The sequence below is a fragment of the Hirundo rustica genome, chromosome 2, assembly GCF_015227805.2.
Source record: "Hirundo rustica isolate bHirRus1 chromosome 2, bHirRus1.pri.v3, whole genome shotgun sequence".
Taxonomy (NCBI): domain Eukaryota; kingdom Metazoa; phylum Chordata; class Aves; order Passeriformes; family Hirundinidae; genus Hirundo; species Hirundo rustica.
Genome location: NC_053451.1, coordinates 61,486,175 through 61,497,931, shown reverse-complemented (window position 1 = coordinate 61,497,931; position 11,757 = coordinate 61,486,175).

Below are 11,757 nucleotides of genomic sequence, written 5' to 3'. Positions count from 1 at the left end.
TGAAGTTCATTGCCATTTTATATTTCATTAAATTAAATTGATGTGATTGTTTTGTCTCACACTCAGTTTCATCATAGATCTAATTACAGCTACAGCCACTAAATATAGTTAATATATTCCCTTTTGAGTGAATTTTTAGCTTCCTGAAGTCCATCTATGCTGACCTTCTTACTGATGGCACAGATTGAATCCTGGTTACTAGGACAAGTTTGGGAACTGGCTTGTATCAAGGCTCTTTGTATAATGCAATCCACCACAACAAACTACTCTTTCTTCCATACTTAGATTTCTACTGCTCTGTTTGATGCTTGGAATCCATGACTAAATTAACATATGCGCTGTGGGGATTATTGGCAGAGCTATCTCTGAAGGAAAACAAGAAGTAAACCAACTTGACGGTGTTATATGCACCTACTGAAATCCCATTCCTACCTAGGCTAAGAAGGTCTTACTGATTTTAATAAAGGAATTCAACCATCAGATTGCTAGAGATCATTTGAGAGATCTTAATAGAACTGACTTATGAATACAAGGTCATTGATTTAAGCACATTCTTGAGTAATAATGACAAAAACACTGCATGTATGTTATTTTTTAAACCAGTATACGAACTGTGGTTACCAATCCTGTTCCCTGTAAAGGACTGCCCATATCCCATAAACATTATAAAACATATCTCTTCTGTTAGCAGACATTTCAAAAAATTAATCACTTGATTCAGTTGTCTCCCCTTTCCAGATCAGATATAAAAGATATTATTTGCTCTCAGGAGACCCCACCTTCAATGCTGCATTCAGTTCTGGGGTCCTCAGAAAAGGAAGGATATTGACCTTTTGGAATGAGTCCAGAGGAAAGGCACCAAAATGATCAGAGGGATGGAATAGGTCTCCTATGAGGACGGGCTGAGAAACTTGAGTTGACCAGTGTGGAGAAGAGAAGGCTCTGGTGAGAGGTTACAGCAGACTTCCAGTACCTAAAAGGGGCTTACAAGAGAGCTGGAGAGGGAATATAGTGACAGGACAAGGAGGAACTGAAAGAGAGTAAGTTTAGATTAGATATTAGGAGGAAATTTTTTACTGTGAGGGTGGTGAGGCACTGGAACAGGTTGCTCAGGGAACTCATGGATGCCACATCCCTGGAAGTGTTCAAGGCCAGGTTGGATAGGGCTTTGAGCAACCTGAACTAGTGGAAAATGTACCTTCCCCTTGGCAGGGGGGCTGGAAGTGGATGACCTTTTAGGTCGCTTCTAACACAAATCATTCTATTACTCTATGGTATTCCAAAAAACCCAGCTGATCATAATTCTCACTTTATCCTTAGTATAGAAAATATCCTCTTTTTTGTTACTGTAAAGGCAGCGGTTTCCTAAAACATTAAATATATTTTAAAATAAGTTGACACCAAAAGTTTTGAGGAGAACATGGTAATAATGCAAATATTATATTGTTTACTTTATTTTTAGCTCTTCATATATTTAAATGTTTTACCTCAATTTAACTCTTATCTAGGCCAATGTAAAATAAACCTTACTGAACTTATTCACTCTACCTGATAATTTCCAGTTAATATTAATGCTTTGAACCACAGAAATACAGGCCAAAAGGACCTGTTAGGTCATTTAAACTGACTGTCTGCATATGAATGGTGATTATATTTCATCTGGTTCTTTTCAAAACTGAACAAAAAGTTTGCATATGACTACAGTATATCTTCTTGAAAAGTCTTAATCTGAGGCAATGAAAATATAGCTCGTGATGTTTCTCTTTCCCCTGTAGCTGGCAATCCTGACCACCAGATTGCTGTATGTTCTTCAACATAGTGTCATCATCTTTTGCATAACTACAGTGCAACAGGTGGAAAGTATCTATAGCCTACCACATGACAGGTAGAAACAGCTGATTTGATTCCCTCAGGTACTACAGACAAATGAATCTCTTGTTCTCTTGATATTTGTTATCATTATATATGCTTGTTAGTGAATCAGAATGCCACTGTTTCTGCCACTCCAAAATGGCGGAGTTTTAAATAAAGATTATGAGCTTTATGTCACCCTCGTTTGCCTGTGGCTCTTCAGTAGACAAAGTTACGTTCTTGCATTGTTACTGGGATATGCAGCAGGTGCCATTTGGGGATTGTTGCTGTACCTGGTGTTTAGTGGCTCCCTCGGGAAAGCTTTCCCATTAGAAAGCTGACTTTAAGCTACAATTTGTTTAAGGTGCTGACTGTGTGGATTTTTATTCCAAAGTGCCTCAGAGAGTGTGCACAGGAAAGCGTATTAATATGATGTGGGACTCTGAAGGACCATGACCATAATACTTAGGCATTCGACAGGTAAACTTGAAGACCCACAACCCCATCCTGGATCTTGCACAGTGAGCCTTTGCAGTTCTGCACTTTTGTAAAATACGATGCACACACTTAAAACTATTTTTGGGCTAGGAAAAATTCAGACTTGAAGGCATTCGGTGACATCCTGACAAGTCAGTGCCTACACTAACGTTTTCTCTTCCAGTTCTTTCAAGTAAAATTAGCTAATTCAGCAAAAGTTCAGTTTTGACAGTACAACTGTTTGTATAATGGAAGTTTCTGCTGTCAACCAAAGATCACATCCTTGATGATGATCACTGTGCTGGCAGATGCTGCTATAACAGACACAGAATAAATTGCATTCACTGTGAAGTGCTTTGACAAGCGTAAATGGTCTAGGCCTAAATGTCTGTATTGCAATTGAAAGAGTACTTGAAAAGCATTTAAACATTTTCAAAAATATTACCTGGTATCTCATAACAAAGTGTTTTGGTTTAACTCCAACTAGCAACTAAGCACCACACAACTGTTCACCAGCTTCTCATGCATCAAAATGAGGGAGGAAATGAGAAAAGCAAAAGTGAGAACACTCACAGGTAAAGATAAAGGCAGTTCAATAAGTAAAGCAAAGCTTTTGCTTTTTGCACAAGCGAAACAAGAAATTCTTTCACCACCTTCCACGGGCAGACAGGTGTTCAGCCATTCCCAGGAAAGCAGGCCTCCATCATGTGTAATGGTGATTTAGGAAGACAAATGCCATCACACCAATATCTCCCCCTTCCTTCTTTTACCCCCAGCTCTATATGCTGAACATGATGCCATATGGTCTGGAATTTCCCCTTGGTCTTTTGAGGTCAGCTGTCCTGGCTGTGTCCTCTCCCAGAATCTTGTGCACACCAAGCATCCTCACTGCTGAGGTGGGGTGAGAAAGAGAAAAGGCCTTGAGGATGCTCAGCAGTAACTGAAACATCACTGTGATATTAACACGGTTTTGGTCACAAATCCTTAACAAAGCTCCAAATCAGCTACTCTGAATGCACTTAACTCTATGCCAGCCAAAATCAGCACGCAGATTTAACAATTAAAAACTTCTATTATGTTTCCATTTTACTGACTTGTAAGAATATTTCAATTGATTTGGGTTTTTTTCAGCCTTATCTGAACAGATACTGCTACCTAGGTAAAAAATCAGGGCTTCATTTTTCTGCCACTCAGCACTCACCAATTCTGCTGGTGATTTACAGCTGTGCAAACTGAAAGTACAAAGGTAGTCACACCACCTGCCATTTGCACCTGTCTCAACTACCATAAATAACAGTGTCAAAAGGTAAATAATAAAGAATTCCAAGTGTCATGCCCTTTCTTACTGAATGGCACAATAAGCATATTGTGTCTTGAATGTTCTCCTCAATTTGGGAACTCTTCTGTTCATTCTAATAACTCCAAAACTCCCTGGAGTTAAACATTATGAGTCTCACAGAATTCTGTAATTTTGTGTCACACAGAAATTATTGACTGCTTTTCCCTTAATGAGGTTGTTCTGTCCTCCAGTTTTATTACCATTTGATCCTAGCTATTTAATGGACCTGGCATTTGTTACACGTAGAGGAACAGGCCTTTAAGGCAGCACTTGCTTTACTGATTCTACAAAAGCAAAAGAGAAAAGAATGTGGCTTATCACACAGACCCAGCAGACAATATAAACACAAGATCACATCCAGCCAACACATTCTCTTTACTTCTGGAAAAAGCTATAGGCTAGCATCTGGGAGACACTAAAGGAGAAACACTTTATTAGTGCATACTGCTGTGTATACATTCCATGGCCTTACCACTTTATGATGTTATCAAACAAAATGTCACAAGCAGAGCTAGTTTGGTACTTGGCCAAAAGAACCCCAAGGAGACCACAGCTACTGTGGGAAATTATGTTAGCAATTCTTAGCATGGCGTTTTCCTTTGAGCAAGCAGCTGAGTGTAATAAAAGGGGTACTGCTTGTAAATTGTCATCAGTATATGAGGCAAAAATTGGTTTCTGAGAACTTATTCAAAGTAAGAGGTTTAGCTTAGCACCAGCTTTGGTAATTATTTTCTGCCTATGCACATTTTCGTAACTTTTCAAGTAGACATAATTTCATATCAGTTCTGATCAAGCTGATCATGTGCAGTAGCATCAAATTAAAAAAAATCATGCAAAAATTAATGGCAACGCTTTTTGGTGAGCTGAATTCATTAATTTTGCTGATGCATAGTGGAATCCTTCTCAAAATTAATAAAATACAGAAGATTTGAATGGCAGATTATCTTCAGCAAAATTTTGATCACATGAAGGAGAAATGACCTGGTAGGGAGTCTATTCTCATTTAGTATTGCAATATTTTTGACACTTTTTTTTTCTAATATTTAAATTTGTTTCAGTCAAAAACATTCTGCTTGATCATATAGAAATTTTGGGGGAAGGAAGTTTGCTTTACTGAAAAATGTCAACAGATCTTTTTTTCCCACAATTTATGTTCTAAAAGATACTGGTATGATGATCTCAGTCTTTTATAGAGTTACCCAAGAACAAAAGTATTTATCCAATATATGCAAGATCAAAGTTCAAAATCTTTTCTTATTTCTTGATGTCTGGGCCACCTGTTCAGATAAATGCTTTCATTCTTGCTTTTTGGAATATTCTGCAAAGGGTTATGTTCACCTTTTCCCGTGTATGACATGAAATTGTGTCAATTTTGAAATTGTGTCAAACTACACGTAGCCAGGAGCTAGTCTGAGAGCCACTTTTTAAGAGATCTCACTTAACATCTTGCCATAGAGGTAAATAGAGGAACCTCCACAGAGCAATTCATTCCACCCGTAAGTAAGGAAGGGGATGCTGTTCATCCTGATGGACTTAACTGTGTACGATGGAAAGACAGGATACAGTTCACCTATATTTAATTGTCTAAACACATATATCAACATATAAGCTAGGAACTTGTGTTCCCATTTATGTCAAAGGAAATCATAGCCAATATAGAAAATGAACCTGTAGTTTGGTAATGAGCTAATTAAAGTAAACACTTTTATTTTACCTTGTTTTAAAATGCATCCCAAATATAATGATAGAAGATTAAGAAAAAAAAAAAAAAAAAAAAAAAAAAAAAAAAAAAAAATTCTACCTGAAATCTGTTAACCTTTTCATTTCAGTAAAAAAAATTTAAAAAGAGAAGAATCTTTGTTTGCTTCCAATCAGACTAATTCTTTGATTATAAAACTGAAAATCAATTACTTATCAACCACTGTCGCTGACAATCATTTATTTCCCCAGACCTCCCATTAATGCATTATTTGCACCAATTCACTCAAAAGACTGCTGTGTTTCAGTTTCAAGATCTTCAGTTTTGAATCTATTTGCAAAGGTAATTTGGGTGAAATTCTTGCAATTCTTTAATGCTTCATTGCTAATTGCTAATTCATTTCTCACAATTGACTCAAGAGAAAGATGAAACCTTGAAATGAGGGGGGGTTTTTAACTTTCTTTTTTTTATAGAGATTGTATGCACAGACTAATTTGATGCAGTGTTTTATATGCTTAGTGGAAGTAAATGACAGCTTGCTAAGGCATGTTATGATGGATTTGAGCTGCATTTGAATTTGGATTTTATATTAGTTTGTTCACTGACATGTTAGCAAAAAAGATGAAAATAGAACAGTGAGATGAAAGACTGACTTAATGCCATCTTTTCTACCAACTACTTGAAGGATAAAACAGAATATTCTCATTGGATGGTATTTCTTTATAAGTATTAAATGAAATAAACAGTACATTTAAAAGCAATATGACAGAACAAACCTCAGGCATGATGAGCAACATGTTGATCTTACTGAGCACATTTCACCTCATATTACTTTTGGTTCTAGTAAAGATAGTAATAGCTGAGTCTGATGATACCTTTTAATGCCAGTGTTATCAAAAAGAATCCTTTAACACACTTCGATTATATGGTAGCTGAGCAGTCTGTGGGTAGTAGGTTTAATGGGGCCTTTTGACAGTCTTATGTAACCATCTCATTTGATCAGGACATATTCCCAAAGTAAAGCAATTTATAGAAAGACCTTTCCTCCTTGTTCCAGCCTGTTTCCTTTCATTTAATCAGAATTGCCTTCTCAAATTCCATTTTTCTATCTTTAGGATGCTTTTCATTTTTGTTGCTATTTAGTAAACATCTTGGCTCTTTTATTCAGTTTCTTTTTACAGATCCTTCATTTGACATCATGTCATTTAGTACATTCAAAATTCTCTTTTCCGTGTCTTTTAATAGCTTACTTTCATTCTAATATTAAAATCCTTATTGCTAGTATTCCACAGAATTTAGTTCTTCTCATACATTGTTTTCTCTGTATTATCTCATCATAAGTTGTTACTGTAGGACTTAACTTTCTGTATTATGTGATGACAGACTAATTTGTTGTTGTTTTTATGACTTGTGGACAAATCGTATTTTCCCTTCATCACAGATGAATGCAAATAGCTTGGCCTTAATGCTTTGAAAACAAAATCATTACAGGTTGGTAATCCAATTGCCCTGAAAAAACTATTATTTTTTAAACTTTTCCTTTTTAAAGAGACAAAAAGAAAAAAAAAAATAAATAAAAGAAAGAAAGGGGAAAAAAAAAAAAAAAAAAAAAACACCACAGATCAGAGTGTTTTAAGTTCAAATGCTTATATAAAACTATGCCTGATTATGTTTGCTTCTTAGCCACAGTTTATCTCAGAGCTTTGATTCTTTGCTATCCTGGCTTGGACAATTCTTTTATCTTGTACACCCACTAGTGAGGGCTTTCTAATTTGTCTTCCTAACTCTCTCAAAGACAGAAAATTTTCAGAATGCAATCAAATGAGTTGGCTAGGAAATTTCAATAGTATGGTAAAAACCCACCCTATTACAAAAGCACCTAATTATCCATGTTTAAAACTCCTTAAAATTACAGTCAAAATTACAAGGTTTTGTGTAAGTCATAGAGAATCTTTGTGGCCTCAGTGAGAAGACTACTCGATGAGCATTCAGAGGATTTGAGACCTGCTTCATGTCCTTTGTGAACAGAGAAGGGTGGGTGGGTGATGCAGGGTGGTTGGAGGCCATCTTGGACAAAATGATCATGAAATAGATCAGTTCTTGGAGAAGTAAGGAGGGAGCTTATCAAAACTATCACCTTGAACTGCAGAGCAGACTTTGGTTTGTTTAGGAGCCTGATTGAGAGTCCCTCAGAAGGCAGTCCTGAATAGCAAAGAGGCTCAGGAAGGGTGGATGTTTTTTAAGAGTAAATCTTGAAGCCACGGGAGCTGGCTGTCCCCCCATGCTGAAAGATGACCTGGAGGGGCAGACTGGCCTGGCTGAACAGGGAGCTATGGCTGGGACTCAGAGAGAAAAATAGAGTGCATCACCTCTCTAAGAAGGGGCAGGCAGCCTGACCTGTATCAGAAACAATGTGGCCATTGGACAAAGGCAGTGATTTTCCCTCTGTACTAGGCACTGGAGAGGCCACACCTTGAGTCCTGTGTCCAGTTCTGGGTCCTCACTACAAGCAGAACATTGAGTTTCTGGAGCAAGTCCAAAAAGGACAGCAAAGCTTTGAAGGGTCTAGAGAGTTCATCCTGTGAGGAGCGGCTGAGGGGGCTGGGGTTGTTTACGCTGGAGAAAAGGAGGTTTGGAGGTGACATCACTCTTTACAGTCACCTGAACAGAGAGTGTAGCAATGTGAGGGTCAGTCTCTTTCTCCCAAGAAACAAGCAATAAGAAGTAAGGAAATTACCTCCATTTGAATCAGGCGCGGGGTTAGATTGGATATGGGGAAAAAAATCTCCTCTAAAAGGGTTGTCAAGCTTTGTAACAGACTGACCAGGGTAGTCACCATCCATGGAGACATCGAAAAGATACGTACATGGCACTAAGGGATACAGTTTAGTGGAAAACTAACATAAACAGTTGGACATGATGATCTTAAAGTTCCTTTACAACCTAAATATTTCTGTGACAGTATGATTTAGGATGCAGTTTGCTGTCTATTACTGCTCTATTACTGCTACTGAACCAAGACCTGTATGCTTAGGTGGAAGCTTTGGAGATGATCATGAATACCCAGTCCTCCACCTCCCATGGACAGAGAATCCCCAGCTGTGAGAGACAGCAAGGCCGTTTCAAAATATTGGTGACAGGAATGTAGGATCTAAGGCCTTTCTTCAGTGAAAGAATTCATGAGGCAAAGATACATGCCATAATGTCACCTACTTCCTTTCCTAGCAAGAACACAACTTGCTGTTAACTCATACCATACACCTGCAACTTACCTCCCCATGGAGCTTCCGTATAAAAATCAGAGCATTCATAATGCCTTGTGGTCACCTAAGAGCCATTTAAAGAAGGCTTCTCTATCCCAGTGATGTTCAATTTATTTGAGGCACAGTGTATAGAAAATGGACAACAGTGCTTAGGCTGCCTAGACACTGAGAAAGTATCAATATAAGAGCAAAACTACATCAAAAAAAGTCCTTTTACCCATGTGTTTCTAAGGACAGCACCCGATGGCAACAAAAACTGGCCTTAGGCAGCACAGGAACATCATTTATTTCCCTCACTAATTTCCCTTAGTATGAGTACAGCTTTAGTAAAATTTCTCTAGGTTGCCAACAAAAAAATCAAAAGCAGTGTCATTATTTTTTATCATATTTTTTCACTTTTCCTTAAAAGCCATAGACTTTACTTCTTTCATTTTACAAATGTTACACTACAGAAGAGTTCATTATCTGTTAATTATTCTCTTCAACCATTTGCAGAAAGATTTATCTCACCTAACCTTTGCTGTCTAAACAGTATAATCTGTTATAAGAGATCATTTAAGCAATAGGGAAGAGACAGGTATATTCATACTGATTCATCTCAAAGATAAACAGAACAAACATAACCTCTTCCCATGTGCTAGAGAAAAATCTTTATGTAGATGAATTCATGATTTAAAAATAAGTTTAAGCCTCAGTGATCACATTGTGGCTGTACTATTGTCACCTGGCATTGTCACAGAGCATAGATACTCACCAAGTACATTTGTTTTACATTCCTACAAAAGAACCATTTTTGAGGGCAAAACCAAACAAATAACTAGCCCTCCAAAACCCCAATATTCCATTGCTGTAAAGAGAATATTTTCTAGCTGATGTTCTTCTTAAACCTTTAATATAATCACATTCATTTAAAATAAAAAAATATTTGAAAAATAAGCCACTCATACCAAAATTTGCTGATGTTTGCTGTCTGATTTTGAAAGGAACTACTTTAGATTTTGTGTGGGACAGAGAACTAAGCAATTTTTCCACTGACTATAGTTGAATAAGATTCATAGGTACAAATACATCTGCCTACAACAAAGTCTCATTATATAAAGGACAGACCTGTTTGGGACTCACTTTTAAACATTTTTCAAAAATTTGCCTTTAAATAATGATGAACTCTTTCAGTGTTACCTCTTTATGGCCAAATTTGCAATCGTGTCTGCCTGGATCTTTATACAGGCATTCACTTCAGTGCATCTTAACATCTTACATCTGGACAGTGCCAGTTTCCACCTGGAATTTTGTCACCACACACGTGAGAGGCTTCAGCAAGCAAGAGAAACTTCTACAGCTTTCAGTGAGTAACACTGATTTTGCAGAACTGACCCTTGCAAATTCCTCTGACTTTTAAAAGAATCTTTCGGAGACTGTCACAGAATGATAGCCTTTCACCAGTCATCCCTCTAGAGATCTCTGTGCTATGATAAATCACATAATTTTTTAGGGAGATGAAGCTACTTTGAATTCTTGCTTTTATGTTGGGACAACAGATTAAAACTACTGATAGACACAGGGTTAACACCAGAGGCAAAAAGACATACACAATAAAAGCAGGACTAACAGCTCCACACGTCAGCTGCTATAAATCACTTTCTACCTTTTTCTGTCATATCCTTTTTGACTAAAGAAAAAGCTTCATCTTTGTTTTCACTTAGGATTTTTTTTTCCAGACCCATCACATTAGTGAACAAGTCAGTCAAGTCTTCCAGTTACAGAAGACAAGTACCGTAGCTGAAAATGTTGTGAAATGACTGATATTAATGTCAAAAACCTCATGTGCCTTAAAAAAATCTAATAGTTGTTGTGCTTTATAATTTCTTTTTGCATTCATACCCCAGAGACATGTATGTGCAATTTTTGATGCTGATGCTTAGAGGATTTAAAATAACAAGGTGAAATGCCTTTATCTTTCTTCCTCTTCCTTATTTAAGATAATGGAACTATTTCTTTCACAAAGGTTACTATCTATAGTTAGTTCTTTCTGACTGTGCCTTCTCTAGTATCTTCCATGGGATTTTAAAGAAAACACTTAACAACCTTGTCAAAGTACACTAGTCTTCAGCCCATGATGCTAGAGAAATATTGGTGAGTACTGAAGTTATTTACCCCAACTATTCTCACCATCACATCATCAAATTATCTAAATCCTAAAGCCAGCATCCTGCTTAACTTAGAGTCCCCCTGAAGTCAGGCAGTTGCACCTTAAGTGTGCAACGTGTTTCCACAGAAGTACAACAAACTGGAACAGAAGGGAAAGGTTTGCTCATTGCCCTGAAATGCTGTGTCATGCTATGTGGCACTCAAGTACTCAGTGACAACTTTTACAAAGTGGAACAGTCTTAAAGAATAGTTCAAAATTTTAGCTAGCTGAAAACTGTTAACATCGTTTCTGGAGGACCAACCTGGGTAATAAATTAAAATTCAGAGTCGTTTTAGAACAAGTAATTCTGTGAAAACCAAAATAATGAACCCTGGTTACTACGTATGACTGTAGTAAATCATAAGTAGTAAGTCATAAGATATCAATAGTGTCAAATAAGTAAGTAATAAGATAGTCATAAGTTATCAATAGCATCAAATATTTCAAAATTGAAATCAAAATATATACATTTTAAGACAAACCAATTAATCAGACAGCAGATTTACACAATTAACATGCATGCCTACCCTAAGAGTGAACTTTATTTCTTAGAAAGTTTAATAATAAAGAAATGGTAACCCAAAATAGTAACTACCAGTGAAAATATTGTAAGTTCTTCATGCAACACATTGTTAGTGATTAGATTGGTGGTATACAAAACAGATGGGAGAATGGTAGAGAAATGTTAATTTATTTTGATGGTGACTTACAATTTAAAAGATATGTGAAGATTCATTGGGGATGGGGGGGAATAACACACATTTCTAAAATAGGAATGACTAGAGAACTATTGTTAATCAGCACAGAAAATGCATGCGTATTTATCCCAGCATGTTTGCACTTACATTCATTGTAAGCATTCAGTTTTGGCAAAGTGCTCTATATAATTATTCTTTGAAGAGAATAATATTGAAATATCATTCCTATTTAATAATAAAGC